Genomic DNA, 7,678 nt, shown 5'->3' on the forward strand with positions numbered 1-7,678 from the left:
GTCAAGATGGCTGTTGTTCAAGCTCGTTCCCTCGAGCCACCCTCCCTTGTGCCCATTCTCGAGCTCTGTTCACCGCTTGCACCAGGAAGGTGGCCAGCAATGATGCAAGACCTAGCTCACACCAGAACAATGCTGTTGCGATGGACTTCATGCCCCGAGGCGCCTCACTGTTGAAGAACTCAAGGAGCCCAGGAAACGACGTGACATCCGACACGCCCAGCAGGAAGAACTGAGGCGCAAGCCAGAACAGGGACATCTGCACTGCAGCTTCCTTTCTCTTTCTCTCAACAACTGCTGCAATTATCGATGCAAGTATCATGGAGACAAAGCCTATTCCAATGCGCTGCAAATGAGTGATACCATTGGAATAGCCTGTGCGCCTGCGCAAGAATGGCACTATGAACCGGTCATAGATGGCGAGCATTACCATTTGGAATGTGATGGGAATGATGAAGAGTGTTGCTGGGGAAACATGGATCTTGCCCAGCCTTGTGTTTGTCATGCCACCTTGCTGCACGGTGAATGTGACGATGATAGGGTTCGATACATATCCAATCATGGAGCTGACAAACAGAGGAAGCATACGGAGCACAACCTTCGTCTCTTCCACCTTCGTCATACTGCAGAGTGACCAGGCTCCTTCTTTGCCATGGTTAATGCAGGCTTTATTGAGGAATCTGGAAGGATGCATGGAATATTCTATAATAGGCAACACCAGAAAGAAGGCAAGGCTCTCTATAACTAGTAATCTACAACAAAATTGTATGTGATTCTCTGAATCTTACTTGAGGCTATTTGTTTGGGAGAGTACTTTGGTAGAGCCTCGTTCAGCACTGCTTTCCTTTGCTTCTTCCAGCTCCTCATGCAGCTCAAGCCTCCTGTTTCTGAATGCAACCACAAGAACCTGGAGAGGCAAGATTGTAGATAATTAACATTTAGAACACACTTGTTGATTATTGAGGACAGATCCTGTTCCAAGCTAGGAAAGAGCACAACCTGCAGAATTCGAGTTAGAGGGCTTCCTTCAGGTACTTGATTGCGGTAGAAAGGGAGGCCAGCCGCGACCACAAGCAACCCAAGCAGAATTAGGATGGCAGACAAGCCAAGTCCTATGTCCCACCCCTTGTAGTTCTCAAGCCACACCATGAAAATTAGCCCCAGAAAACCTCCAAAGGAGATCCCAAAGGTGAACCAGTTAAAGAAGCTGGACTGTTGCTGGGACTCAGAGGGATCTTCATGGTCAAACTGATCTGCTCCGAGGGATGGCAAGCAAGCACGCATGCAACCTTCACCAAAGGCTGTATAAAATAGTGTAGCGTTCTAACCACAGACCTCTTTACAGTAACTGAGTTCAGCTTCAGTGTTGCAAGGTGGTGGATGGAGTGATGGAACATGGGCTTGCAGTGCAAGCAATCCATAGCCCTGCACAAGTGATTGTTTAATCTGAATAATACATACATAGTTCTCAAGAAATAGTGCATAAAATAACTGTTACCAGTGCTGTTTGATCAATAACAAATCCAACTTTACAACTTGAATCTCATTGAATGTGGTACTACTGTTTGAATGGCTTTTCAAAGCTGATAGCGAATATGTGTAGCAAAAAATTTACAATATAGACCAGTTAAAATATTTGGAAATACCTAGAGAGCAAGCTTTGGATAGGATCACACCGAAATTAATAATTGATATGTCGGAACCATAACCTAGGCTATCCGTCCTCTTTACTATTATTTATTATTACTATGTCTGATACTTCTTTTTGCTTTTTACCCTTTCTTTTGTGGCTCGTGTTGTGTTTCATCTCTAGCCTGACCCAACATTTTTGGAATAAAAGGCTGTAGCGAAAATGGCCTCTCATGCCATATTTCAATATAATGTTTTGGCGATTGATAACACACACAACACTTGGACTAATGTGATTGTTAAGATGACTATTCTCAGGCTTTTAGGTTCAAGTGATGACAAACAGAAGAGAGACGTAGCAAGGCCCGAAGGGCCACCCCTACGGGGGTTCCGCAAATGAAAGCTCTTCGGTCCAAGGGACAAGGATTGAGGCATTTTGCTATCATCGGTTAAACCGACGTAGGGCAAAATGAACTCACCGGTGCAATCACAGAGAAGGTCTGTGGGCTAGGGTTTTACACCGGATGAACCGACGCTACGGAAGTTATATACGTCGGTGCATTGGCAGATGAAGACCGAGGAAAATACCTACACCGGTTGAACCGACGATGCATCGGTCAATTGCATCGGTTCAGTTGTCCAGAGAGGTGGTTTTTGGAGGAACGTGAAGAAGTTACACTCACCGGTTAAACCGACGCTAATATTACATACACCGGTTGATTACATCGGTTAAACCGGCGATACACCGGTGATTGCTAACGCCTAGTTTTTCAAATAGCAGTTTACATACACCGGTTGAACCGATGATGGCTTTTGGGGTACGTCGGATTAACCAGCGTTACGCAGTTTTCTGGCAGCTTTTCTCCAACGGTTATATTTGCTTATGCTGCCTATATATACCCCCAAGGCCGGGTCATTTGAGGGTGCTGGAGTTCAAGGAAGTATACAAGAGCTAAAATCATCTCCAACCACCATAGAGCTTCATTGTACATCATATAGGCTTAAGCACACTTGTGAGAGTGCTTAGTGCTTGTAATAGGGATTAGTTCTTGCGAGAGCTCCCTTGAGAGAAGTCTTGCTGCGGCAAGCAACTTGTGATCCGTCGTGTGACCCTCCGTCTTGGTGTGGAGTGGCAACGACACTTTGTGCGGGGGAAGAGGAGGCCCCCTCCTTGGTGGAGAAGCTCCGTAGTGGATTTCGGCCGGGTGACCGAGAGAGACGGTGGTGGTGCACGAGACTTAGTGTCTTGTGGGCATTTGCCTTTGCTTGCCGGCATCGCCTTGGTGGCGTAGTGCAAGACGGTGATCGGAAGAGCCTCGGTGTCCCGTGGACGTAGGCGTTTAAGCCGAACCACGTTACATGACCGTGTCTACTCGGGAGTTTGCATCCATCTTGCACTTACCTCTTTACTTACCGCATTACGTTTCCGCATTTACTCTACCTTGCATACCTTTACTTTCCTAGTTAGTTTGATTAGGATTAGCTAGGTTGCAATTCTTTTTAGGGGTAAGTAGAGAGTAGCATAGATAAACCTTAGTCACTCTACTAGCATGTGTAGGACGTGTTAGGTTTATCTATGCAAATAATTTGAGCCCTAGGTTAAAAAGCGATTAGCGACCCTATTCACCCCCTCCCCCTCTAGGGTCGGACACCCGGTGATCCTTACAAAGGCTTTGCTTTTTTTTGTTGTTGTCAAAACTATTTACTGCTCCTATCTGAATTAAGTGGACTTTACAGTCAAGATTATGCCAGAGAGAGTTCTTTACTCATCATGAATCGAATTTAATAAAACAAGGCAGGCTCCCAGTGCGTTTTAAGTTTCAACCTGTTTCCCAAACAGATTTGAAGCCTATCGATGTTTTAGTAAGGTAAATCAATTACCATTCCCACCTAGGCAGATGGCCTGAAATTTACATGTCTATAACTGCCTACATTTGCGTTTGTGAAGTACTTCAAAACTTCAGTTTCAGATATAGTTTGCGACAATATTGGTCAGATCAGATCCTAACAAGCATAACTGTGGCAAAATAAGAGCAACTCATGCAAAATTGAATATTGTGTCAGCCATTTTCTATGCCAAGTGGCGATTGAGGTGTTCCATACAAGAAGAGGGCAGTCTGACTGTAAGGAGGATTAGCTAATGATTTTCGGAATAGAAAAAATGGTGCTGGGTGTCAATTTCTGGAATCTCATTAGCATGTCATTAGTGATTGTGTCTGCTTTTGGTAGAAAATGCTGGATACTATATATAATTTGTTCTGGTACATTTTGTTGCAGTTGCATCAGTATGTATGCCTATGCCATGTTCAGTTGTTTTCCTGGCTGGTCTGAACTAGCTGTAAAATTGTGTGGCTTCTGTTAAAGGAATCAAGAATACCTTTCTGAAGTAAAAAAAAATGTAGAAACTTTCATCCAAAATTTGAAGTAATTCGGGTAGCCCTTTTCAAAATCAATCTTAAGATACTGAAGTTCTTTATTCAATTCTCTAATTGAAACTATCACTGTGTTCTCTACTATTGATAGGTTAGCATTTAGTAAAGCAACAGAAAATGCAAAATATCTTTGTAACATTTAGTAAAGTAACAGAAAATGCAAAATATCTTTGTAGGCTGTAGCTGGTTGAAAAGACCAAGAGAAAAATTACCAGAAACTCCAACGGACCAAAAAGAAGCATAGTTTTAGAACGAGAGATGTAAGAGTCTGAGAGGAAAGCTCCTATCAAAGAAAATCCAGATGTGGCACCAATAAAATTAGTGACTGTGGTCGCTGAGTCTGATACTCCCATATGCATTGTTCCTCGGAGATAGGTGACCAAATTCAGCAAAATTGGGACATTCACCATATTTGTTGCAACTGTCAGGACTGTAAGGAGAAAAATGTGGAGGAGAGGAAGTTTGAAAATAAGAATACATTACATCCAGGACACATATCTGTAAATGGCTAAAAATGTAATTCAGGAAGATATATCTTATATTTAACTTAGTGTGTAGAGACTTACAGTACATATACCATGCTGCCCTGACCCCTCCGTGCACCTCTCTCTTGATGGGGTTTCCTCTCCAGTCCATAAAACCTCCAGTAGCCATGGTACTGCATAGAACTTTCTTCTCCCTCTTGATTACTGTCCGCCCAATGCGTCCCTAGCAAACGAGAGGGGTATAAGTAAACAGATGGTCTCATTGGTCTGGATATTAAAACTCAGAGTGAGTGGTTGATGAACAAAGATTCAGCCTATTTTATGCCACTGCTACTCAAGGTACCAACTACCATCAGTAAGTTGACTGCTACTTCCTACTGACTGAAATTTAGGCAATACAACAGGCATAACTAATAATAAAAAAAATAAAAAGGGCATGTAAAATGGGAGATGTCTGTATGTAAAAAAAAAGGGGGGGGGGGGAGCAAGCATTGCTATCAGCATGCCTTCATTCTGAGTGTGATATTTATACTTTACATGACTATATAATCAATTAGTTGAGCATTGAAAGCGAAGTTCCTCTGCATAGCAGTGCAACTTATGAACAGGAAATGCTTACATCTGAAAAAGACAGGATATATAGGTATATTGGAATCAGAAGAGATATATAGGTCCCCCAAATCACATTGTTTAGAAGATGGAAACCTAACAAATAACTGGTCGTGGACAAGCACAATCACCAGATGTGCTAGAAACAAATACTGGTAATAAGGAAAAAATTCAAAACGCAACAATCACCATACCTGAGCAGAGAAGCCCTGAAATAAAGCCAGAAGAAATAAACTACATAAACTCTTCTCCCAACACTACTAAGCCAGCATAAGTGAGTTCCTTGTTACAGACTTACAGTTACCTTAGTTCATGGTGATGGCATGGGTTCAGTTCCAGTATAAACTTTCTGGTAAGGCGATGGATACCTTTTCATGACTATACACATATTGGGGGAAAGATAGATAAAAACAAGGAAGGCAGCATACGGAACCTTGGAGCATATGAGGCATAATGCTCTGACTCCAATAACATATCTTCTTAGATGGGATCTCCTTTCCAGTCTACAGAGCCTCTAATTGACATGGTACTGCTCGAAAGTTTGTCTTCTCTCTCTTGATTACTGCTAGCCTAGCATCTATCACAAACAAGAGGGATATAAACTATAGATAAGCAGATGGGCAATCAAAATCAAAAGGGTGACAGACTGATAGTAACAACATGATCAATCAAAGATTCTGCCCTATTTATACAATTGCTATTGCAGGGCCCCGAGATACTGACTACCATCACAAAGTTAATCACTCAACTACTTCCTGCTGACTGCAATTTGGGCATTATGACAAGCAATCACACTAAAACAAGCATTCCGTAACATCAAGGGGCAAAAGCTACAGGATATTTTTACTATGAGAGAGGTCTGTAAGTACTACTATAGCAGATCTTGCTTTCCGCATGCCAAAATACTGAATTTGATCTTTTGGAATTGAACTATCAAATTACTGATTATTCTGAGCAACTAAAACTTGTACATGAAAAGCAGATGTCTGAAAGCAATATAACAAATGTATATTCGTGTCCCAGAAGGCCAGAACATAATGTTCTAAAAGGCAAGGCCTAACAAATAATTAATCATGGACAAGAACAAATGCAAATTGTGTCAGAAAGGGACACCTCGAGCAATCAGCAAATAGGGTTTTAGTACAAGTAACGTCATTGCTAATACCTGGGTAGACAAGTCTTGGGTGCGAGATCTGTTGTTGGTTGGCTGCTGAATAAATCATCTCCCAGAAGAATAGGCTGCATAAAATCAATTTCCACACATAGGTTGTGTAACTTAACTGAACTTATCCAGTAGGTGGTACAATTGCCTTAATTCATCATCGCTGCATGAAGTAAGTTCAATATTGTCCATCAACAGTTTCAGGTTCTAGGTTTGCATGTTATTATCTCTGCAATTATTGCATACACAATGTAGGAATAAATCAAATGAAATTTGATCTACGGTTGAGAAACACGTACACATTATGGACAATGTGCAGGCAGGCAAAAGGATGACAGGGAAGGAAGCGACGACTGGGACTCGGGAGCAGCATCTACAGTGGCGGCGGCCGGCCACCACCGTTCCTGACGGAGGAACCCGTAGCTGGTGCCATGCCGGCTCTGGCTCTTGGCTCGCATGGCCATCACGGCCGCTCTTCTGTTACGGATGAATAGAGCGGCGCACGTGCCAGGAAGGGTAGCAGCGCGGAGGTGGATGCGGACCAGCGTTCGGCGAGCTGTAGCCGGTAGCGCCCGCCTGTGTCTGCGCAACGCGCGCTCTCGACGCGCCGCCGCCGCTACCCGCCTCGGCATTTACAGAGCAGCTCGGACCGTAAGCGGAGGCAGCGCTTGGGGGATCCGGAGGATACCTCTGAGCTCGCGGATTTGACGGAGGGCGGGCGTTGGATGCACCGCGGCGGCCGCCGGCGACCCGCGACCTCGCCGGTTGCAATGTTTTTCAAGAAGGCCCCTCACCGGATCGCGACTAACAATTGAGATCCGAATATTTTCATATGACCCCTTGTATGTTTACGGCCCCTGATTTGGATCGCAATTAATCAGAATATTTGCAGTTAGGACCCTGGTTTGGGCTGGGAGAGTCTCGTTCTCGGACCCGCCCGCCGCCGCCGCCGCTCTCTCCATCCGGCGGAGCCGAAAACCCCCATCCCGTTCAGGCGCTAGCACCAGCTCTCTGCTTCCCTTAGTTCTGCAGCAAGCAGAGGAGTGGAGGCAAGCCGGCTCGATTCGACGAACCCGGGTCGAGGGAGCAGCCGCGCGCTCGAGCTCGCGTGGCCAGTAATGTCGGCATAGTTGGTAACGATGGCAGACTCCGCCATGAGAGGTAAAGCAGGGATCCCTATGCATTTTCTTTCCCTTCGAATGTGGCCAGATTCTAGCACCCTTGCAAGGTGGAATTTGGTCTTTTTTATTTTCTGCAAAATGGTGTTGAAAAAGGGTTGTGAGAAATGATTGCTTGATGGGCTTGTGGACTTTAAGATAGCAAATTAGCAATTGTTTGCATCTGCAGAAAATTTCGCACATTAG

At 44.3% G+C, this 7,678-nt stretch overlaps 1 pseudogene; it reads right to left on the reverse strand.

The window, feature by feature from the left end:
- Position 1: 1 nt before the first annotated feature.
- On the reverse strand, positions 2–7,472 carry LOC120640209 (annotated as a pseudogene).
- Positions 7,473–7,678: the final 206 nt, after the last annotated feature.

Source organism: Panicum virgatum, chromosome 7K (assembly GCF_016808335.1).
Source record: "Panicum virgatum strain AP13 chromosome 7K, P.virgatum_v5, whole genome shotgun sequence".
Lineage (NCBI taxonomy): Eukaryota > Viridiplantae > Streptophyta > Magnoliopsida > Poales > Poaceae > Panicum > Panicum virgatum.